Source organism: Hyla sarda, chromosome 3, assembly GCF_029499605.1.
Source record: "Hyla sarda isolate aHylSar1 chromosome 3, aHylSar1.hap1, whole genome shotgun sequence".
NCBI lineage: Eukaryota > Metazoa > Chordata > Amphibia > Anura > Hylidae > Hyla > Hyla sarda.
In genome coordinates, this window is record NC_079191.1 from 400,511,568 (window position 1) to 400,535,987 (window position 24,420).

Genomic DNA, 24,420 nt, shown 5'->3' on the forward strand with positions numbered 1-24,420 from the left:
TGATAAGTACTGGAAGGGTTAAGATGTTTAAAGAGAAGTAATTTACAGATCTGTTTAACTTTTGGCACCAGTTGATTAATAATTTTTTTTCCCCATCGGAGTACCCCTTTAAGGCAAAATTGGCAAACAGCTAGATCTAAGAAGGACTGAAATAGATAGAATTGAATAGGTAAAATGTGATTTATGCCACTTATTTGTTTATTTTATTCCTAATAAGGGCTTTTTGTATGGGGAGATTATCATCCAAATGAGTCAGATCACACGATCAGGTTTTTAATGTGTACCTGTCATGTCAAAGAAAAAAATTATGCAGATATATGTTGCTCTGTTATAGGGATCGAGTGATATCGATTTTTTAGGGCCGATACCGATAATCTGTGAAGTTTCAGGCCGATAGCCGGTAACTTATACCGATATTCCAGTATAAATTATCGGCTATTCACCGCTCCCCCCCCCCCCCCCCCCCCGCCCCGCAGAAGTCGCTGCAGAGCAATGATTTAAAGCGGGCGCTACATCGGCTTTTGCGGGGCCAGAGACCACTGCCTGCTTCTCTCCCCCTGCCTGTTCTGGGGTCCTCCCTAGTCCAACCACCACCGCCGCTGCCGCATTGCCTCCCCCATCCCTGGTTTTATAATTACCTGTTTCCGGGGCCCGGAGTCTGCGCTACTTCTGGCTCCGGCGGCGTCCTGAGCTGTCACTGTGCGCACCCGTCGCGTTGAGGATGTCACTCATCACTGCACTGCGCAGCTCGGATGACGATGCAGGACATAGAAGTAGCCCGGACCACGGGCCCCGGGAACAGGTAATTATAAAACCGGGGATGGGGGAGGCAATGGGGCAGCAGCAGTCGTCTCTGGCCGGGGGGCAGGGCATTATTGGCATATCGGCAAGGTAATTGCCGATACCGATAATGTCCAAAATCGTGAATATCGGCCGATAATATTGGGCAAACCGATAATCGGTTGATCCCTACTCTGTTATGAGTCCAGCTTCTGTATTTTGCTCACATATCCCTCTGTTCTGCTGCTCACTCATTCTGACATACACTGTTCACGAGGCAAACATTAACCCCGCCCCCACTCACTATGCATTCACTTCCACCCTGAGTCTGCAGTGCTGTGCTGGGTTTCTTCATTCAATCACCGCAGGCTGCTCTGTAACCTTCTTGTTACGCCGAGCGCTCCAGGTCCCCGCTCCTCCCCGGAGCGCTCGCAGCGTTTACGTGCTCGCAGCGCCCCGGTCAGACCCGCTGACCGGGAGCACTGCGATAGTGTCTCTAGTAAGGATGCGATCCGCGATGCGGGACGCGCCCGCTCGCGGTTCGCATCCCAGCCTGCTTACCAGACCTGTCCTCCATCTGTCCAGTCCCGGCGCGCACGGCCCCGCTCCCTAGGGCGCGCGTGCGCCGGCTCTCTGCGATTTAAAGGGCCAGTGCGCCGCTGATTGGCGCCTGGCCCAAATTTGTAATTTCACCTGTGCACTGGTCTATATTATCTCACTTCCCCTTCCCTGTATTGCCGGATCTTGTTGCCATTGTGCCAATGAAAGCGTTCCTTGTATGTCCCAAGCCAGTGTTCCAGACCTCCTGCCGTTGCCCCTGACTACGATCCTTGCTGCCTGCCCTGACCTTCTCCTACCTCCGACCTTGCTCTTGCCTAATCCCTTGTACCGCGCCTATTTCAGGAGTCAGTCGGGGTTGAGTCACTATCGGGTGGAATGACCTGGGGTTTACCTGCCGCAGCAAGTCCATCCCGCTTTGCGGCGGGCTCTGGTGAATACCAGTAACCCCTTAGACTCCTTTCCCCTGGTACGGCCCACGTCATCACCCCACTGACACAGAGGATCCACCTCCAGTGTCCTCTCAGTACCCAGATCCTGACACTTCTCCTCTCTGTTTTCATGCTGCAGTCTGATAGGACCGGACAGAAGTGAGCACAGAGGAGTGCTAGTCCTGCCCTCACTTCCTGGAATTTGTCCCAGCCCGTGCTTCAGCTGGGACAAAGATTAGGCTGCAGCCAGACAACCCAGTAATCAGCCAACAAACCAACCAAGTCATTGTTAGGTCCATATAGTTTTTTTTTTTTAATGTATCACCAGTGAAAGGGGTATTCCAGGAATTTTTTTGATTATGCTACAGGGGCTGTAAATTTAGTGCAGTTCATAATATAGTGTCTGTACCTGTCTCTGATGGCTGGTCTCGCATTCTTATGTGATCTTTGCTCTGGATGTTCATTTTTAACAGCATACGAAATGACTCCTGTCTCAGGTATTCCCAGGATACAGTGCGGTGATGACTAGTCAGGTGATGACAGGGAGCCTGTGTGCATCAATGGGTTTAGCAAACACAGGGAATTAGCAACAGCTGGTGGCACCCTAATTAGAAAACACTGACCTTTTTCATTGAATCTAGCTTGTTTGTTGTTCATAGGTGGGGTTGCTGATGTGCAGGAGGTAGGAAAGTGGAATTCTGGGATTTGTAGTAAAAAAAGAAAACTTCAACAGGAAATAGTGAGGTTCACAAAAAAAAAACACAGCTTTATGGTTATCTCACCACATCACCATTTAACTCAAAGACAAGCGCAGATCCTTCCTAAGCATGTCCATTACTATTTGGCAGGTAGGTGCTAAAATCACTTTATGGTGGATAATCCCTTTAAGCAATACAAATAATAAGATACAAAGTGACAAAAAATGAGCATACACAAAAAAAATTAGCCTCGAGTAAATGACAATGTCAAGGAGAAATAATGGTGCATCTTTTCAATACACAAACATAATTGGAGTAAATCCAAACAACCACCAAATCCCTCCCCTGGTCCATATTTTTAGCCTTTTTTGCATAAGGGCATATGTTGTCGCACATTTTAAATTTTTTTCAATTTTTTTTTTTGCTGCTGGTCCATTCTTTTCAGCCATTCACATTTTAAAAAAGAAGTCAAAATATGGTATGGGACTAAGGCTAGGTTTACATGTGTCCAGCATCCATCTCAGTGAACCCGAGACATCAGATGAATGTAAACTGTCCCATTCCAATGAATGGAATCTGTTTTTCTCCGATGCTTTTTCTACAGCGCCGGAGACTCTTTCCTAGAACTGTATCCACCTTTTCCAGCCCACCGGAGCACCTGAAGGCTGAACTAATTTACGCAAGATAAGTCATCAACTGCCGAGCCGAGAAGTTCGTGACGAGTCGAATTTACTGTAAGTTCGCTCATCTCTAGTGCACATATGTGAAGGAAGCATACAGGTTTCACACAAGCTTATTAAATATACATTTTGGCATCATTAACCCCTTAAGGACTCAGGGTTTTTCCGTTTTTGCACTTTCGTTTTTTCCTCCTTACCTTTTAAAAATCATAACCCTTTCAGTTTTCCACCTAAAAATCCATATTATGGCTTATTTTTTGCGTCGCCAATTCTACTTTGCAGTGACATTAGTCATTTTACCCAAAAATGCACGGCGAAACGGAAAAAAAAATCATTGTGCGACAAAATCGAAAAAAAAAATCCATTTTGTAAATTTTGGGGGCTTCCGTTTCTACGCAGTGCATATTTCGGTAAAAATTACACCTTATCATTATTCTGTAGGTCCATACGGTTAAAATGATACCCTACTTATATAGGTTTGATTTTGTCGCACTTCTGGAAAAAATCATAACTACGTGCAGGAAAATTTATACGTTTAAAAATGTCATCTTCTGACCCCTATAACTTTATTTTTCCACGTACAGGGCGGTATGAGGACTCATTTTTTGCGCCGTGATCTGAAGTTTTTATCGGTATGATTTTTGTTTTGATCGGACTTTTTGATCACTTTTTATTCATTTTTTAATGTTATAAAAAGTTACCAAAATACGCTTTTTTGGACTTTGGAATTTTTTTGCGCGTACGCCATTGACCGTACGGCTTAATTAATGATATATTTTTATAGTTCGGACATTTACGCACGCGGCGATACCACATATGTTTTTTTTTTTTGTTTTTTTTACAGTTTTTTTTTTATGGGAAAAGGGGGGTGTTACGCCGAGCGCTCCGGGTCCCCGTTCCTCCCCGGAGCGCTCGCCTCATCCTCGTTGCTGCAGCGCCCCGGTCAGATCCACTGACCGGGTGCGCTGCGGTACCGCCTCCAGCCGGGATGCGATTCGCGATGCGGGTGGCGCCCGCTCGCGATGCGCACCCCGGTCCCCGTACCTGACTCGCTCTCCGTCGGTCCTGTCCCGGCGCGCGCGGCCCCGCTCCCTAGGGCGCGCGCGCGCCGGGTCTCTGCGATTTAAAGGGCCACTGCGCCGCTGATTGGCGCAGTGGTTCTAATTAGTGTGTTCACCTGTGCACTCCTTATATATACCTCACTTCCCCTGCACTCCCTCGCCGGATCTTGTTGCCCTTGTGCCTAGTGAAAGCGTTCCCTTGTTTGTTCCTAGCCCGTGTTCCAGACCTCCTGCCGTTGCCCCTGACTACGATCCTTGCTGCCTGCCCCGACCTTCTGCTACGTCCGACCTTGCCTTTGTCTACTCCCTTGTACCGCGCCTATCTTCAGCAGTCAGAGAGGTTGAGCCGTTGCTAGTGGATACGACCTGGTCACTACCGCCGCAGCAAGACCATCCCGCTTTGCGGCGGGCTCTGGTGAAAACCTGTAGTGACTTAGAACCGGTCCACTAGCACGGTCCTCGCCAATCCCTCTCTGGCACAGAGGATCCACCTCCTACCAGCCGGGATCGTGACAGTAGATCCGGCCATGGATTCCGCTGAGGTGCCGCTGTCAAGTCTTGCCGACATTTTCACGATGATCACCCAACAAAATCACCAGCTGGCATACTTGTCCTCCGTGAAACAGCAACTGAAGTCACAGTTACAGCAGCTGCTGCCACTGACACAGCAGCTGCAACTGCAACAACCATCTCCTCCGCCGTCTCCTGCAACTCCTCCGCAGCGTCCGGCCATGGATTCCGCTGAGGTGCCGCTGTCAAGTCTTGCCGACATTTCCACGATGATCACCCAACAAAATCACCAGCTGGCATACTTGTCCACCGTGACACAGCAACTGAAGTCACAGTTACAGCAGCTGCAACTGCAACAACCATCTCCTCCGCCGGCTCCTGCAACTCCTCCGCAGCAACCGGCCGCTCCTAACCCCTGCTTGTCCCTGCCGGACAAATTTGATGAGGACTCTAGACTCTGCCGTGGTCTCCTTTCTGGAAAGGCCTTGTCTGGGGCCACACCACTCTGGGACCGCAATGATCCTGCCACAGCCACAGTCCAGTCCTTCTTCGCTGAGGTCCGTGGTGTCTTCGAGGAGCCTGCCCGAGCTTCTTCTGCCGAGACTGCCCTGCTGAACCTGGCCCAGGGTGTTTCTTCCGTTGGCGAGTACGCCATTCAGTTCCGTGCTCTTGCTTCCGAGTTGTCCTGGAATAGTGAGGCTCTCTGCGCGACCTTTAAAAAAGGCCTATCCAGCAACATTAAAGATGTTCTGGCCGCACGAGAGACTCCTGCTAACCTGCATGAACTCATTCATCTAGCCACTCGCATTGACATGCGTTTTTCCGGATGGCGTCTGGAGCTCCGCCTGGATATGGACTTTGTTCGCACGAGGCGTTTTTTCTCCCCGGCTCCTCTCTCCTCTGGTCCTCTGCAAACCGTTCCTGTGCCTCCCGCCGTGGAGGCTATGCAAGTTGACCGGTCTCGCTTGACACCTCAAGAGAGGACACGACGCCGCATGGAGAATCTTTGCCTGTACTATGCCGGTACCGAACACTTCCTGAAGGATTGTCCTATCCGTCCTCCCCGCCTGGAAAGACGTACGCTGACTCCGCACAAAGGTGACACAGTTCTTGATGTCAACTCTGCTTCTCCACGCCTTACTGTGCCTGTGCGGATATCTTCCTCTACCTTCTCCTTCTCTACTATGGCCTTCTTGGATTCCGGATCTGCAGGAAATTTTTTTTTGGCCTCTCTTATCAACAGGTTCAACGTCCCTGTGACCAGTCTCGCCGGACCCCTCTACATCAATTGTGTTGACAATGAAAGATTGGACTGTGCCGTGCGTTACCGCACGGAACCCCTCCTAATGTGCATCGGACCTCATCACAAAAAAATTGAGTTTTTTTTCCTCAGGTTCTTTGGCCCCAAGAAGAGGGGGAGACCCAAGGGGGGGGGGTACTGTTACGCCGAGCGCTCCGGGTCCCCGTTCCTCCCCGGAGCGCTCGCCTCATCCTCGTTGCTGCAGCGCCCCGGTCAGATCCACTGACCGGGTGCGCTGCGGTACCGCCTCCAGCCGGGATGCGATTCGCGATGCGGGTGGCGCCCGCTCGCGATGCGCACCCCGGTCCCCGTACCTGACTCGCTCTCCGTCGGTCCTGTCCCGGCGCGCGCGGCCCCGCTCCCTAGGGCGCGCGCGCGCCGGGTCTCTGCGATTTAAAGGGCCACTGCGCCGCTGATTGGCGCAGTGGTTCTAATTAGTGTGTTCACCTGTGCACTCCTTATATATACCTCACTTCCCCTGCACTCCCTCGCCGGATCTTGTTGCCCTTGTGCCTAGTGAAAGCGTTCCCTTGTTTGTTCCTAGCCCGTGTTCCAGACCTCCTGCCGTTGCCCCTGACTACGATCCTTGCTGCCTGCCCCGACCTTCTGCTACGTCCGACCTTGCCTTTGTCTACTCCCTTGTACCGCGCCTATCTTCAGCAGTCAGAGAGGTTGAGCCGTTGCTAGTGGATACGACCTGGTCACTACCGCCGCAGCAAGACCATCCCGCTTTGCGGCGGGCTCTGGTGAAAACCTGTAGTGACTTAGAACCGGTCCACTAGCACGGTCCTCGCCAATCCCTCTCTGGCACAGAGGATCCACCTCCTACCAGCCGGGATCGTGACAGGGGGTGATTCAAACTTTTATTAGGGAAGGGGTTAAATGACCTTTATTAACACTTTTTTTTAACTTTTTTTTTGCAGTGTTATAGGTCCCATAGGGACCTATAACACTGCACACACTGATCTCTCATCCTGATCACAGGCGTGTATTAACACGCCTGTGATCAGCATTATCGGCGCTTGACTACTCCTGCCTGGATCTCAGGCACGGAGCAGTCATTCGTCGATCGGACACCGAGGAGGCAGGTAAGAGCCCTCCCGGTGTCCGATCAGCTTTGACCGCCGCTTCTAAAGGGTTAATACCGCACATCGCCGCGATCGGCGATGTGTGGTATTAGCCGCGGGTCCCGGCCGTTGATTAGCGCCGGGACCCACGCGATATGATGCGGGATCGCGGCGCGATCCCGCTTCATATCGCGGGAGCCGGCGCAGGACGTAAATATACGTCCTGCGTCGTTAAGGGGTTAATAAGACACAAAAATTTGCGAATTTGAAACGCTTGTGTGAAACTAACCTTAAGCTTAAAAAGGTCCCTGCAAAATGAAAGGAGTGATCTGATTGGTTGCTATGTGCAACTAGTCATCTTTTCCTCTGCACAGGTTTTGATAAATCTCCCCCGCGGGGAGATTTATCAAAACCTGCGCAGAGGAAAAGATGACCAATTGCCCATAGCAACCAAGTGGGAAGGAAAAGATGATCAGTTGCCCATAGCAACCAAGCAGATCCCTTCTTTCATTTTACAGAGGCCTTTTTAAAAATGAAAGAAGCGATCTGATTGGCTGCTCTGGGCAGCCGGTCATCTTTTCCTCTGCACAGGTCTGAACAGTATTATGGCCAAAACATGTCAAAAACAGGATCAAAAATGTTGAACATTTTCAGACATCTGTTTTTTTGTAAAAATGGCCATTCTTTGAGGCTCAAAATGAGCATGTGAACATGATGAGAGTTGTAGTTTTGCAACAGCTGGAGGCACTTTGGTTGGGAAACACTGACTTAGGCTGGGTTCACACGGCAGAAAATCCGCACGAAATTCAGTGTGAATTTTCCTGCAGAATTCCGCCTAAATTTATTGCCCATTAGCTTTAATGGGATTCCGCATTGTCATTCAAACAACCAGAATGTCTCCTGCGGAATGATTGATTGTAAATCCCAATTTCCGTGGTCTGGAAAAATATGTCTGATCTTATATTTTTCCGGACTTCGGCTGCAGAATCCCATTGAAGTCAATGGGGCTTAATTTCTGCCGAATTTTTGCTGAATTCTGCATGCATGCAGTTTCCGGGCATAACATTGAGTGTTCTATTAAAGTGTACCTGTCGTCAACATAAACTTTTTATATAATGTAGATATTACAATTAAATGTATATTTGAAATGTACATTAGTTAAAAAATGGGTATATTTTTGGGTGAAAAAGTGCTTTCCCTGAAGCTATTGCCTGTGTGTGAGGTGTCCAAATACAGGGAGTGAGGGCAGGACTAGCAGGGCTCTGTGCAGGTTCCTGGCATGTCAATCATCCTGATGTGTGGTCACAGAGCCTCACTGCACAGAGCCATGCTTGTTCTCAGTGCACAGAGCCCTGCTTGTCCTCGATGTACAGAGCCCTGCTTGTCCTCAGTGCACAGAGCCCTGCTTGTCCTCAGTGTACAGAGCCCTGCTTGTCCTCAGTGTACAGAGCCCTGCTTGTCTTCGGTGTACAGAGTCCTGCTTGTCCTCAGTGTACAGAGCCCTGCTTGTCCTCAGTGTACAGAGCCTTGCTTGTCCTCAGTGTACAGAGCCCTGCTTGTCCTCAGTGTACAGAGCCCTGCTTGTCCTCGGTGTACAGAGCCCTGCTTGTCCTCGGTGTACAGAGCCCTGCTTGTCCTCGGTGTACAGAGCCCTGCTTGTCCTCAGTGTACAGAGCCCTGCTTGTCCTCGGTGCACAGAGCCCTGCTTGTCCTCGGTGTAAAGAACCCTGCTTGTCCTCGGTGCACAGAGCCCTGCTTGTCCTCGGTGTACAGAGCACTGCTTGTCCTCACTCGCCAGAGCCCTGTTTGTCCTCAGTGTACAGAGCCCTGCTTGTCTTCAGTGTACAGAGCCCTGCTTGTCCTCAGTGTACATAGCCCTGCTTGTCCTCAGTGCACAGACCCCTGCTTGTCCTCGGTGTACAGAGCCCTGCTTGTCCTAGGTGTAAAAAGCCCTGCTTGTCCTCGGTGCACAGAGCCCTGCTTGTCCTCGGTGAACAGAGCACTACTTGTCTTCGCTGCACAGAGCCCTGCTTGTCCTCACTGCACAGAGAACTGCTTGTCCTCAGTGTACAGAGCCCTGCTTTTCCTCAGTGTACAGAGCCCTGCTTGTCCTCAATGTACAGAGCCCTGCTTGTCCTCAGTGTACAGAGCCCTGCTTGTCCTCAGTGTACAGATCCCTGCTTGTCCTCACTGCACAGAGCCCTGCTTGTCCTCACTGCACAGAGAACTGCTTGTCCTCAGTGTACAGAGCCCTGCTTGTCCTCGGTGAACAGAGCCCTGCTTGTCCTCAGTGTACAGAGCCCTGCTTGTCCTCAGTGTGTGTTGTCCCGGTACCGCATCTTATACGGTACCTATGTATGTGTGGATCCCCATAGCCAGAGTCCCTAGGACATAGGGATCCCTGTTGTTTAGCCTACCCCTTCTTGCCTCTATTCCAACTAATAGCCTAGTAATTTATGTAAGGGTGATGTAAATATAGTAATATATGTAAATAAATGGTTAATTACCAGTTCCATAGCGTTGCAGGACCTGCGGGTCACGTGACTAGGTAAACTCTATGGTATTCTGCTTAAGGACCTTTGGAGGCCCGGTGACGTATGCAATCCCATTACTCTGTGTAGTGGTGAAAGACAGATGTTCGGACCAATCGGATTCACCCCGCCTCCTGCCCATATAAGGGAGCGGCGGCCATGTTTTCTCTCTCTTGTTCCTGGGCTGTCAAACGAGAAGGACCTGTACCGCAGCTAACGCAGTGAGTTAGGCCCGAGCCTTGCGGCAACGGCCGGATCAATCAAAATTTAGAGTGTATCAATCCCCAGACACTCTGCAGCATCACCGGACCTAATAATACCCCTAAATCCGGACGGATCTGCAAATATCTACCCTAAATTCAGAGACTGTATAAATAGCTCAAGGTCCGCAACAACTGTCAGTCACTAAGCAACATAAGGACTGTTTGCACGAGACTGTTACTGTGCCTTGGATGTATCGCAAGCACTTAAGTAAAGTTGTTCAAGTGCAAGTTCAATCTCCTTGTGGACCTTCAGTCATTTCATGCAACTATCGTTACTGGGAAGGGCGGCGCTAGGCCGGAGCATAGCCTCAGCATAACAACCCTCAGCCTGGCATCACGAACTATAGGGTTAACCTTAACCCCTCATATACCGATATCATACCACCACTACCATACACCCCCCAAGGGTTACCACAAGTGCACAGAGCCCTGCTTGTCCTCGGTGCACAGAGCCTTGCTTGTCCTCGGTGTACAGAGCACTGCTTGTCCTCACTGCACAGAGTCCTGCTTGTCCTCAGTGTACAGAGCCCTGCTTGTCCTCAGTGTACAGAGCTCTGCTTGTCCTCAGTGTACAGAGCCCTGCTTGTCCTCAGTGTACAGAGCCCTGCTTGTCCTCAGTGTACAGAGCCCTGCTTGTCCTCACTGCACAGAGCCCTGCTTGTCGTCACTGCACAGAGCCCTGCTTGTCGTCACTGCACAGAGCCCTGCTTGTCCTCACTGCACAGAGAACTGCTTGTCCTCAGTGTACAGAGCCCCGCTTGTCCTCAGTGTACAGAGCCCTGCTTGTCCTCAGTGTACAGAGCCCTGCTTGTCCTCAGTGTACAGAGCCCTGCTTGTCCTCAGTGTACAGAGCCCTGCTTTTCCTCACTGCACAGAGCCCTGCTTGTCCTCACTGCACAGAGAACTGCTTGTCCTCAGTGTACAGAGCCCCGCTTGTCCTCAGTGTACAGAGCCCTGCTTGTCCTCAGTGTACAGAGCCCTGCTTGTCCTCAGTGTACAGAGCCCTGCTTGTCCTCAGTGTACAGAGCCCTGCTTGTCCTCAGTGTACAGAGCCCTGCTTGTCCTCAGTTACAGAGCCCTGCTTGTCCTCAGTGTACAGAGCCCTGCTTGTCCTCAGTGTACAGAGCCCTGCTTGTCCTCAGTGTACAGAGCCCTGCTTGTCCTCAGTGTAAAGGACCTTTGACGTTAGTCACATGATAATGTTTGTCATATTGTCACGATGCCGGCTGGCAGGTAGTGGATCCTCTGTGCCAGAGAGGGATTGGCGTGGACCGTGCTAGTGGATCGGTTCTAAGTCACTACTGGTTTTCACCAGAGCCCGCCGCAAAGCGGGATGGTCTTGCTGCGGCGGTAGTGACCAGGTCGTATCCACTAGCAACGGCTCAACCTCTCTGACTGCTGAAGATAGGCGCGGTACAAGGGAGTAGACAGAAGCAAGGTCGGACGTAGCAGAAGGTCGGGGCAGGCAGCAAGGATCGTAGTCGGGGGCAACGGCAGGAGGTCTGGAACACAGGCTAGGAACACACAAGGAAACGCTTTCACTGGCACAATGGCAACAAGATCCGGCGAGGGAGTGAAGGGGAAGTGAGGTATAAATAGGGAGTGCACAGGTGAACACACTAATTGGAACCACTGCGCCAATCAGCGGCGCAGTGGCCCTTTAAATCGCAGAGACCCGGCGCGCGCCCTAGGGAGCGGGGCCGCGCGCGCCGGGACAGGACAGACGGAGAGCGAGTCAGGTACGGGAGCCGGGATGCGCATCGCGAGCGGGCGCTACCCGCATCGCGAATCGCATCCCGGCTGGAGACGGTATCGCAGCGCACCGGGTCAGTGGAGCTGCCCGGAGCGCTGCGGTAGCGAGAGAGAAGCGAGCGCTCCGGGGAGGAACGGGGACCCGGAGCGCTCGGCGTAACAGTACCCCCCCCCTTGGGTCTCCCCCTCTTCTTAGAGCCTGAGAACCTGAGGAGCAGACTTTTGTCTAGGATGTTGTCCTCAGGTTCCCAGGATCTCTCTTCAGGTCCACAGCCCTCCCAATCCACCAAAAAGAACCTTTTTCCTCTGACCGTCTTGGAGGCCAGTATCTCTTTCACTGAGAAGACGTCAGAAGAACCGGAGACAGGAGTGGGAGAAACTAATTTGGGAGAGAAACGGTTGATGATGAGTGGTTTAAGAAGAGAGACATGAAAGGCATTAGGAATACGGAGAGAAGGAGGAAGAAGAAGTTTGTAAGAGACAGGATTAATTTGGCACAAGACTTTGAAAGGACCAAGATAGCGTGGACCCAGTTTGTAACTGGGGACACGAAAGCGGACATATTTAGCGGAGAGCCATACCTTGTCTCCGGGAGCAAAAATGGGGGGAGCTCTTCTTTTCTTATCGGCAAACTTTTTCATGCGAGATGAAGCCTGTAAAAGAGAATCTTGGGTCTCTTTCCATATGGTGGAAAGATCACGAGTCACTTCATCTACAGCAGGCAAACCAGAGGGCAAGGGAGTAGGGAGGGGGGGAAGAGGGTGACGGCCGTACACCACGAAAAATGGGGATTTGGAGGAAGATTCAGAGACTCTAAAGTTATACGAGAATTCGGCCCATGGTAGAAGATCTGCCCAATCATCCTGGCGGGAGGAAACAAAATGTCGTAAATAATCACCCAAGACCTGGTTAATTCTTTCTACTTGTCCATTGGATTGAGGATGATATGCAGAAGAAAAGTTTAATTTAATCTTGAGTTGTTTACAGAGAGCCCTCCAGAATTTTGACACGAATTGGACGCCTCTATCCGAGACTATCTGTGTGGGCAACCCGTGAAGACGAAAAATGTGTACAAAAAATTGTTTAGCCAACTGAGGCGCTGAAGGAAGACCAGGAAGAGGGATGAAATGTGCCATCTTGGAGAATCGATCAACGACCACCCAAACAACAGTGTTGCCATGGGATGGGGGTAGGTCTGTAATAAAATCCATACCAATCAGAGACCAAGGCTGTTCGGGGACAGGCAGAGGATGAAGAAAACCAGCGGGCTTCTGGCGAGGAGTCTTATCCCGGGCACAGACAGTGCAGGCTCGCACAAAGTCCACGACATCCGTCTCCAGAGTCGGCCACCAATAGAAGCGAGAGATGAGTTGCACAGATTTCTTGATGCCTGCATGACCTGCGAGATGGGAGGAGTGACCCCATTTGAGGATTCCGAGGCGTTGGCGTGGAGAGACGAAGGTCTTTCCTGGAGGAGTTTGCCTGATGGAGGCTGGAGAAGTGGAAATCAGGCAGTCAGGAGGAATGATGTGTTGCGGAGAGAGTTCAACTTCCGAGGCATCCGAGGAACGAGAGAGAGCATCGGCCCTAATGTTCTTATCGGCAGGCCGAAAGTGAATTTCAAAATTAAATCGGGCAAAGAACAGAGACCACCTGGCCTGGCGAGGATTCAGCCGTTGGGCAGACTGGAGATAGGAGAGGTTCTTGTGATCGGTGTAAATAATAACTGGAAATCTTGATCCCTCCAGCAGATGCCTCCATTCCTCAAGTGCTAATTTAATGGCTAGAAGCTCTCGATCCCCGATGGAGTAGTTCCTCTCCGCCGGAGAGAAGGTCCTAGAAAAAAAAACACAAGTAACAGCATGCCCGGAAGAATTTTTTTGTAGAAGGACCGCTCCAGCTCCTACAGAGGAGGCATCAACCTCCAATAGGAAGGGTTTAGATGGGTCAGGTCTGGAGAGCACGGGAGCCGAAGAAAAGGCAGACTTGAGCCGTTTAAAGGCGTCTTCCGCTTGAGGAGGCCAAGACTTGGGATTGGCATTTTTTTTGGTTAAAGCCACGATAGGGGCCACAACGGTAGAAAAATGTGGAATAAATTGCCTGTAATAATTGGCGAACCCCAAAAAACGTTGGATAGCACGGAGTCCGGAGGGGCGTGGCCAATCTAAGACGGCAGAGAGTTTGTCTGGATCCATTTGTAGTCCCTGGCCAGAGACCAAGTATCCTAGGAAAGGAAGAGATTGGCATTCAAACAGACATTTCTCTATCTTGGCATAAAGTTGATTGTCACGAAGTCTCTGAAGAACCATACGGACATGCTGGCGGTGTTCTTCTAGATTGGCAGAAAAAATCAGGATATCGTCCAGATATACAACAACACAGGAGTATAAGAGATCACGAAAAATTTCATTAACAAAGTCTTGGAAGACGGCAGGGGCGTTGCACAGGCCAAAGGGCATGACCAGATACTCAAAGTGTCCATCTCTAGTGTTAAATGCCGTTTTCCATTCATCCCCCTCTCTGATGCGGATGAGATTATAAGCACCTCTTAAGTCCAGTTTGGTAAAGATGTGGGCACCTTGGAGGCGATCAAAGAGTTCAGAGATGAGGGGTAGGGGGTAGCGGTTCTTTACCGTGATTTTATTAAGACCGCGGTAGTCAATGCAAGGACGTAGAGAGCCATCTTTTTTGGACACAAAGAAAAATCCGGCTCCGGCAGGAGAGGAGGATTTACGGATAAAGCCTTTTTTTAAATTTTCCTGGATGTACTCCGACATAGCAAGAGTCTCTGGGGCGGACAGAGGATAGATTCTGCCCCGGGGTGGAGTAGTGCCCGGGAGGAGGTCAATAGGACAATCATAAGGCCTGTGAGGAGGTAGAGTCTCAGCTTGTTTTTTGCAAAAAACATCCGCAAAGTCCATATAGGCCTTAGGGAGACCGGTTACAGGGGGAACCACAGAGTCACGGCAAGGGGTACTGGGAACCGGTTTTAGGCAGTCCTTGAAACAAGAGGGCCCCCAACTCTTGATCTCCCCAGTGGACCAATCCAGGGTTGGGGAATGGAGTTGAAGCCAGGGTAGTCCAAGGAGGATTTCAGAAGTGCAATTGGGGAGGACCAAAAATTCAATCTTCTCGTGATGAGGTCCGATGCACATTAGAAGGGGCTCCGTGCGGAAACGTATGGTACAGTCCAATCTTTCATTGTTTACACAATTGATGTAGAGGGGTCTGGCGAGACTGGTCACTGGGATGTTGAACCTGTTGACGAGAGAGGCCAAAATAAAATTTCCTGCAGATCCGGAATCCAAGAAGGCCATAGTAGAGAAGGAGAAGGCAGAGGCAGATATCCGCACAGGCACAGTAAGACGTGGAGAAGCAGAGTAGACATCAAGGACTGTCTCACCTTTGTGCGGAGTCAGCGTACGTCTTTCCAGGCGGGGAGGACGGATAGGACAATCCTTCAGGAAGTGTTCGGTACTGGCACAGTACAGGCAGAGATTCTCCATGCGGCGTCGTGTCCTCTCTTGAGGTGTCAGGCGAGACCGGTCGACCTGCATAGCCTCTGTCACGATGCCGACTGGCAGGTAGTGGATCCTCTGTGCCAGAGAGGGATTGGCGTGGACCGTGCTAGAGGATCGGTTCTAAGTCACTACTGGTTTTCACCAGAGCCCGCCGCAAAGCGGGATGGTCTTGCTGCGGCGGTAGTGACCAGGTCGTATCCCCTAGCAACGGCTCAACCTCTCTGGCTGCTGAAGATAGGCGCGGTACAAGGGAGTAGACAGAAGCAAGGTCGGACGTAGCAGAAGGTCGGGGCAGGCAGCAAGGATCGTAGTCAGGGGCAACGGCAGAAGGTCTGGAATCACAGGCAAGGAACACACAAGGAACGCTTTCACTGGCACTAGGGCAACAAGATCCGGCGAGGGAGTGAAGGGGAAGTGAGGTGATATAGGGAAGTGCACAGGTGTAAACACTAATTGGAACCACTGCACCAATCAGCGGTGCAGTGGCCCTTTAAATCGCAAAGACCCGGCGCGCGCGCGCCCTAGGGAGCGGGGCCGCGCGCGCCGGGACAGAACTGACGGGGAGCGAGTAAGGTACGGGAGCCGGGGTGCGCATCGCGAGCGGGCGCTACCCGCATCGCGAATCGCATCCCGGCCGGAGGTGGTAACGCAGCGCCCCGGGTCCGTGGAACCGACCGGGGCGCTGCAGTGAGGGAAGTGTAGCGAGCGCTCCGGGGAGGAGCGGGGACCCGGAGCGCTCGGCGTAACAGTACCCCCCCCCTTGGGTCTCCCCCTCTTCTTGGGGCCTGAGAACCTGAGGATCAGACTTTTGTCCAGGATATTGTCCTCAGGTTCCCAGGACCTCTCTTCTGGACCACAACCCTCCCAATCCACTAAAAAAAAAGTTCTTCCCCTGACCTTTTTAGAGGCCAAAATCTCTTTGACAGAGAAGATGTCCGAGGAGCCGGAAACAGGAGTGGGAGGAACAGATTTAGGAGAAAAACGGTTGAGGATGAGAGGTTTAAGAAGAGAGACGTGAAAGGCATTAGGGATACGAAGAGAAGGAGGAAGAAGAAGTTTGTAAGAGACAGGATTAATTTGACACAAAACTTTAAAAGGACCAAGATAGCGTGGTCCCAACTTATAGCTCGGGACACGGAAACGGACATATTTAGCGGAGAGCCATACCTTGTCTCCAGGGGAAAAAATGGGAGGAGCTCTTCTTTTCTTATCTGCGAATCTCTTCATGCGAGAAGAAGCCTGTAAGAGAGAATTTTGGGTCTCTTTCCATATGGTGGAAAGATCACGAGAAATTTCATCCACAGCGGGCAGACCAGAGGGCAAGGGGGTAGGGAGGGGGGGAAGAGGGTGACGGCCGTACACCACGAAAAACGGAGATTTGGAGGAAGATTCAGAGATTCTGAAATTATACGAGAATTCGGCCCAAGGTAGAAGATCTGCCCAGTCATCCTGGCGGGAGGAAACAAAATGTCGTAAATAGTCACCCAAGATCTGGTTAATTCTCTCTACTTGTCCATTGGATTGAGGATGGTATGCAGAAGAAAAATTTAATTTAATCTTGAGTTGTTTACAGAGAGCCCTCCAGAATTTAGACACAAATTGGACGCCTCTATCCGAGACGATCTGTGTAGGCAACCCGTGAAGACGAAAAATGTGTACAAAAAATTGTTTAGCCAACTGAGGCGCTGAAGGAAGACCAGGAAGAGGGATGAAATGTGCCATTTTGGAGAATCGATCAACGACCACCCAAATAACAGTGTTGCCATGGGATGGGGGTAAGTCAGTAATAAAATCCATACCAATCAGAGACCAAGGTTGTTCGGGGACAGGTAGAGGATGAAGAAAACCAGCGGGCTTCTGGCGAGGAGTCTTATCCCGGGCACAGATAGTGCAGGCTCGCACAAAGTCCACCACATCAGTCTCTAGAGTCGGCCACCAATAGAAGCGAGAGATGAGTTGCACAGATTTCTTGATGCCCGCATGACCTGCGAGATGGGAGGAGTGACCCCATTTGAGGATCCCAAGGCGTTGGCGTGGAGAAACAAAGGTCTTTCCTGGAGGAGTTTGCCTGATGGAGGCTGGAGAAGTGGAAATCAGGCAGTCAGGAGGAATGATGTGTTGAGGAGAGAGTTCAATTTCAGAGGCATCTGAGGAACGAGAGAGAGCATCGGCCCTAATGTTTTTATCAGCAGGCCGAAAGTGAATTTCAAAATTAAATCGGGCAAAGAACAGAGACCACCTGGCCTGACGAGGATTCAGCCGTTGGGCAGACTGGAGGTAGGAGAGGTTCTTGTGATCGGTGTAAATAATAACTGGAAATCTTGATCCCTCCAGCAGATGCCTCCATTCCTCAAGTGCTAATTTAATGGCTAGAAGCTCTCGATCCCCGATGGAGTAGTTCCTCTCCGCCGGAGAGAAGGTCCTGGAAAAAAAACCACAAGTAACAGCATGCCCGGAAGAGTTTTTTTGTAGAAGGACAGCTCCAGCTCCCACTGAGGAGGCATCAACCTCCAATAGGAAGGGTTTAGATGGGTCAGGTCTGGAGAGCACGGGAGCCGAAGAAAAGGCAGACTTGAGTCGTTTAAAGGCGTCTTCCGCTTGAGGAGGCCAAGACTTGGGATCGGCATTTTTTTTTGTTAAAGCCACAATAGGAGCCACAATGGTAGAAAAATGTGGAATAAATTGCCTGTAATAATTGGCGAACCCCAAAAAACGTTGGATGGCACGGAGTCCGGAGGGGCGTGGCCAATCTAAGACGGCAGAGAGTTTATCTGGGTCCATTTGTAGTCCCTGGCCAGAGACCAAGTATCCTAGAAAAGGAAGAGATTGGCATTCAAACAGACATTTCTCTATTTTGGCATAGAGTTGATTATCACGAAGTCTCTGAAGAACCATACGGACATGCTGGCGGTGTTCTTCAAGATTGGCAGAAAAAATCAGGATATCGTCCAGATATACAACAACACAGGAGTATAGTAGATCACGAAAAATTTCATTAACAAAGTCTTGGAAGACGGCAGGGGCGTTGCATAGACCAAAGGGCATGACCAGATACTCAAAGTGTCCATCTCTGGTGTTAAATGCCGTTTTCCATTCATCCCCCTCTCTGATGCGGATGAGATTATAAGCACCTCTTAAGTCCAGTTTGGTAAAAATATGGGCACCTTGGAGACGATCAAAGAGTTCAGAGATGAGGGGTAGGGGGTAGCGGTTCTTAACCGTGATTTTATTAAGACCGCGGTAGTCAATGCAAGGACGTAGAGAGCCATCTTTTTTGGACACAAAGAAAAATCCGGCTCCGGCAGGAGAGGAGGATTTACGGATAAAGCCCTTTTTTAAATTTTCTTGGACGTATTCAGACATGGCAAGAGTCTCTGGGACGGACAGAGGATAGATTCTGCCCCGGGGTGGAGTAGTGCCCGGGAGGAGGTCAATGGGACAATCATAAGGCCTGTGAGGAGGTAGAGTCTCAGCTTGTTTTTTGCAAAAAACGTCCGCAAAGTCCATATAGGCCTTAGGGAGACCGGTTACATGAGGAAGCACAGGGACACGGCAAGGTTTACTGGGAACCGGTTTTAAGCAGTCCTTGGAACAAGAGGGCCCCCAACTCTTGATCTCCCCAGTGGACCAATCCAGGATTGGGGAATGGAGTTGAAGCCAGGGAAGTCCAAGAAGGATTTCAGAAGTGCAATTGGGGAGGACCAACAGTTCAATCCTCTCGTGATGAGATCCGATGCACATTAGAAGGGGCTCCGTGCGGAAACGTATAGTACAGTCCAATCTTTCATTGTTTACACAATTGATGTAGAGGGGTCTGGCGAGACTGGTCACCGGGATGTTGAACCTGTTGACGAGAGAGGCTAAGATGAAATTTCCTGCAGATCCAGAGTCCAAGAAGGCCACAGCAGAGAAGGAGAAGGCAGAGGCAGACATCCGCACAGGCACAGTAAGACGTGGAGAAGCAGAGTAGACATCAAGGACTGTCTCACTTTTGTGCGGAGTCAGCGGACGTCTTTCCAGGCGGGGAGGACGGATAGGACAATCCTTCAGGAAGTGTTCGGTACTAGCACAGTACAGGCAGAGATTCTCCATGCGGCGTCGTGTCCTCTCTTGGGGTGTCAGGCGAGACCGGTCGACCTGCATAGCCTCCACGGCGGGAGGCACAGGAACAGATTGCAGGGGACCAGAGGAGAGAGGAGCCGGGGAGAAGAAACGCCTCGTGCGAACAGAGTCCATATCCTGGCGGAGCTCCTGACGCCGTTCGGAAAAACGCATGTCAATGCGAGTGGCAAGATGGATGAGTTCATGTAGGTTAGCAGGGATTTCTCGTGCGGCCAGAACATCTTTAATGTTGCTGGATAGGCCTTTTTTAAAGGTCGCGCAGAGTGCCTCATTATTCCAGGATAATTCTGAAGCAAGGGTACGGAACTGTACGGCATACTCGCCAACGGAAGAATTACCCTGGACCAGGTTCAACAGGGCAGTCTCAGCAGAAGAGGCTCGGGCAGGTTCCTCAAAGACACTTCGAATTTCCGAGAAGAAGGAGTGTACAGAGGCAGTGACGGGGTCATTGCGGTCCCAGAGCGGTGTGGCCCAAGCCAGGGCTTTTCCAGACAGCAGGCTGACTACGAAAGCCACCTTAGACCTTTCAGTGGGGAACTGGTCCGACATCATCTCCAAGTGTAATGAACATTGGGAAAGAAAGCCACGGCAAAACTTAGAGTCCCCATCAAATTTATCCGGCAAGGATAGTCGTATTCCAGAAGCGGCCACTCGCTGCGGAGGAGGTACAGGAGCTGGCGGAGGAGATGATTGCTGGAGCTGTGGTAGTAACTGTTGTAGCATAACAGTCAGTTGAGACAGCTGTTGGCCTTGTTGCGCAATCTGTTGTGACTGCTGGGCGACCACCGTGGTGAGGTCAGCGACAACTGGCAGAGGAACTTCAGCGGGATCCATGGCCGGATCTACTGTCACGATGCCGACTGGCAGGTAGTGGATCCTCTGTGCCAGAGAGGGATTGGCGTGGACCGTGCTAGAGGATCGGTTCTAAGTCACTACTGGTTTTCACCAGAGCCCGCCGCAAAGCGGGATGGTCTTGCTGCGGCGGTAGTGACCAGGTCGTATCCCCTAGCAACGGCTCAACCTCTCTGGCTGCTGAAGATAGGCGCGGTACAAGGGAGTAGACAGAAGCAAGGTCGGACGTAGCAGAAGGTCGGGGCAGGCAGCAAGGATCGTAGTCAGGGGCAACGGCAGAAGGTCTGGAATCACAGGCAAGGAACACACAAGGAACGCTTTCACTGGCACTAGGGCAACAAGATCCGGCGAGGGAGTGAAGGGGAAGTGAGGTGATATAGGGAAGTGCACAGGTGTAAACACTAATTGGAACCACTGCACCAATCAGCGGTGCAGTGGCCCTTTAAATCGCAAAGACCCGGCGCGCGCGCGCCCTAGGGAGCGGGGCCGCGCGCGCCGGGACAGAACTGACGGGGAGCGAGTAAGGTACGGGAGCCGGGGTGCGCATCGCGAGCGGGCGCTACCCGCATCGCGAATCGCATCCCGGCCGGAGGTGGTAACGCAGCGCCCCGGGTCCGTGGAACCGACCGGGGCGCTGCAGTGAGGGAAGTGTAGCGAGCGCTCCGGGGAGGAGCGGGGACCCGGAGCGCTCGGCGTAACAGCCTCCACGGCGGGAGGCACAGGAACGGATTGCAGGGGACCAGAGGAGAGAGGAGCCGGGGAGAAAAAACGCCTTGTGCGAACAAAGTCCATATCCTGGCGGAGCTCCTGACGCCTTTCGGAAAAACGCATGTCAATGCGAGTGGCAAGATGAATGAGTTCATGTAGGTTAGCAGGGATTTCTCGTGCGGCCAGAACATCTTTAATGTTGCTGGATAGGCCTTTTTTAAAGGTCGCGCAGAGGGCCTCATTATTCCAGGATAATTCTGAAGCAAGAGTACGGAATTGTACGGCGTACTCGCCAACGGAAGAATTACCCTGGACCAGGTTCAACAGGGCAGTCTCAGCAGAAGAGGCTCGGGCAGGTTCCTCAAAGACACTTCGAATTTCCGAGAAGGAGTGTATAGAGGCAGTGACGGGGTCATTGCGGTCCCAGAGCGGTGTGGCCCATGACAGAGCTTTTCCAGACAGAAGGCTGACTACGAAAGCCACCTTAGACCTTTCAGTAGGAAACTGGTCCGACATCATCTCCAAGTGCAGGGAACATTGGGAAAGAAAGCCACGGCAGAATTTAGAGTCCCCATCAAATTTATCCGGCAAGGATAGTCGTAGACCAGAAGCGGCCACTCGCTGCGGAGGAGGTGCAGGAGCTGGCGGAGGAGATGATTGCTGAAGCTGTGGTAGTAGCTGCTGTAGCATCACGGTCAGTTGAGACAGCTGTTGGCCTTGTTGCGCTATCTGTTGTGACTGCTGGGCGACCACCGTGGTGAGGTCGGCGACAACTGGCAGAGGAACTTCAGCGGGATCCGTCGCCGGATCTACTGTCACGATGCCGGCTGGCAGGTAGTGGATCCTCTGTGCCAGAGAGGGATTGGCGTGGACCGTGCTAGTGGATCGGTTCTAAGTCACTACTGGTTTTCACCAGAGCCCGCCGCAAAGCGGGATGGTCTTGCTGCGGCGGTAGTGACCAGGTCGTATCCACTAGCAACGGCTCAACCTCTCTGACTGCTGAAGATAGGCGCGGTACAAGGGAGTAGACAGAAGCAAGGTCGGACGTAGCAGAAGGTCGGGGCAGGCAGCAAGGATCGTAGTCGGGGGCAACGGCAGGAGGTCTGGAACACAGGCTAGGAACAAACAAGGAAACGCTTTCACTGGCACAATGGCAACAAGATCCGGCGAGGGAGTGAAGGGGAAGTGAGGTATAAATAGGGAGTGCACAGGTGAACACACTAATTGGAACCACTGCGCCAATCAGCGGCGCAGTGGCCCTTTAAATCGCAGAGACCCGGCGCGCGCGCGCCCTAGGGAGCGGGGCCGCGCGCGCCGGGACAGGACAGACGGAGAGCGAGTCAGGTACGGGAGCCGGGATGCGCATCGCGAGCGGGCGCTACCCGCATCGCGAATCGCATCCCGGCTGGAGACGGTATCGCAGCGCACCGGGTCAGTGGAGCTGCCCGGAGCGCTGCGGTAGCGAGAGAGAAGCGAGCGCTCCGGGGAGGAGCGGGAACCCGGAGCGCTCGGCGTAACACATATGTTTAAGTCATATGTTTGTTATCCAGAGAGCACCAGGTGACCAGGTGATTTGCAGGTAGCCTATGGGCTCTTTGCTCAGCCCCCCTTTATAAGATAGGGAGAAGCTGCAATCTCTCTCTTGTGATTCTTTCCTGCTGAGGTTCAGTCCAGTCCAGACGTCCAGCTAGTGTCAAGCACATCTGGAGGCCTAAACCTGAATTGCAGCCACAAGTCAGTAAGTCAAGTTGTCTTCATCATCTGTCATCATCTTTAGTCCAATTGTAGTCAGCCTGGCCTTCACCTATAGTCTGTCAAGTCACTGCAAGTCCCAGCAAGCTGCGAGGTCCCCCGTGTTACTGGTCACCTCTCTAGGATCCTGGCCGAACTGTATAAACTGTACCATCTGTCTACCTCAGTAATGCCTAACGTTACCCATAACCTGGCCTTGGACTATTATTTGCCCCTGCCTAACCTAGGACTAGCGGTGCTACCTTCGGGTGATTAAGGTTAAATCACCCCCTGGCATCATGAACACGAAGGGGTTACCATCTGTAACGATGCTGGATGAGGATCAACTGACCTGAGTGGCTGATGACATGGGCCGTAATGGGGAGCGAAGTCTAAGGTGCCACTGGTCTTCACCAGAGCCCACTGCAAGGCAGGAAGGATTTGCTGCGACAGGCGACACCCAGGTTGCTACCCCCGATACGACTCGACCACACAGGTAGCTGGGCGAAGAACAGTAGGATGAGGCAGAGGCATAGTCAGACTTAACAGAAGGTCACGGCAGGCGGAAAAGGTGCGTAGTCAAATAACATAATGGAAGGGTCAGAACAAGGGCAAGGCAAACCATATGGAATGCTTAATCTCAGGCAAAGAGTGGGAGGTGCAGGGACTTATAGAATAGTGTCAGGTGTTTCACATAATTATGGGTACTGGCCCATTAAATTTCAGAGCTCCGGCGCGCGTGAGACAGGGAGATGGGGACATGCAGAGAGGCAGAGGAAGAAGCAGCAGAGGAGTGTGGTCAGTGATGGGCTGGGAATCCTAGCCCGCCAGCAGCATGGGAGAGCGGGACAATGGGCTCGCAGCCAGGGGAAGTAGCCAGAACGCAAGGTGTAACACCATCTACCCCTGGGCAACACCATCTGCCCCTTACACCTCCCCTCACACCCATACCCCGTGGCTCACTACAGTATTATCTACATTATATAAAAAGTTTTTGTTGATGGCAGGTACACTTTAAATAAAGTCTTTTTACTGATTTGCAGAATTATGCAGAATTCGTACAGAATTTACGAATTTCGCATCGATAAAGCAAATGTTCAAATACTGTAGAGTTCTGGGGAAAATCAATACGGATGCAGAATTCATGCAAATAGGCAGAATTTCTGTCGTGTGAACAAGACCTAAGAAGATACTTATTCAGCAGCAGAATCTAAGTCCAAGCAGTTGGGTACCACAGCGGGTCCACACCCATTTAGATGTTACACTTGTATGACAATTTACCGTCTCGTTGTTAATTAAATTGGGAGGAAGTTCTGTCCCCGTCTGACACTTCTGCTGTTTGGAATTAACCTGCAATTCATCTCCAGCTCTGCAATTACTCCACGGAGCATTTTGTTAAGCTGCAACACAGACAAACCTTATTGTCCCCCCTAAGGTTTGCTGACAGCTTTATTATACTACACAAAACGTATTAATTGTCAATGCTCCTAGTCCCAGTGGCCCTAATAATCTAGCTTCCCTGTGATGGATGCCCACATTACGGCCAATTTTGCACAAAATCTTAGCCAATGGTTTTGTGGAAGAACTTGCATTAAATAGGACGGGCGTTTATAAAATGCTTATACAGAGGTTATGCTTAACCCCTTAAAGGACAGACCCATTTTTTACCTTAATGACCAGGCTCTTTTTTAAAACTTGACATGTGTCTCTTTAAGGCTGGAATTCCACTTGGATTTTTTTCCAGCATTTTTTTCAGTGGAAAAAATGGCAGTGCAATTTCCTGCGTCTGACGTTTTTCTGGCATTTTTGCATTTGAGTTGAAATAGCATTTTTGGTCCCTTTGGCTTTTTTTTTT

The 24,420-nt window shown here is 51.3% G+C and overlaps 1 long non-coding RNA gene across 1 annotated transcript in view; it reads left to right on the forward strand.

Moving 5' to 3' along the window:
- The first annotated feature begins 2,538 nt into the window (after positions 1-2,538).
- LOC130362925 (uncharacterized) overlaps positions 2,539-24,420 on the forward strand; it is a 36,327-nt gene continuing 14,445 nt past the window's right edge. Inside the window, exons 1-2 of the long non-coding RNA XR_008891633.1 lie at positions 2,539-2,617; positions 3,072-3,201. This is a non-coding gene — a long non-coding RNA (uncharacterized LOC130362925). The remainder of the gene's footprint in view (positions 2,618-3,071; positions 3,202-24,420) is intronic.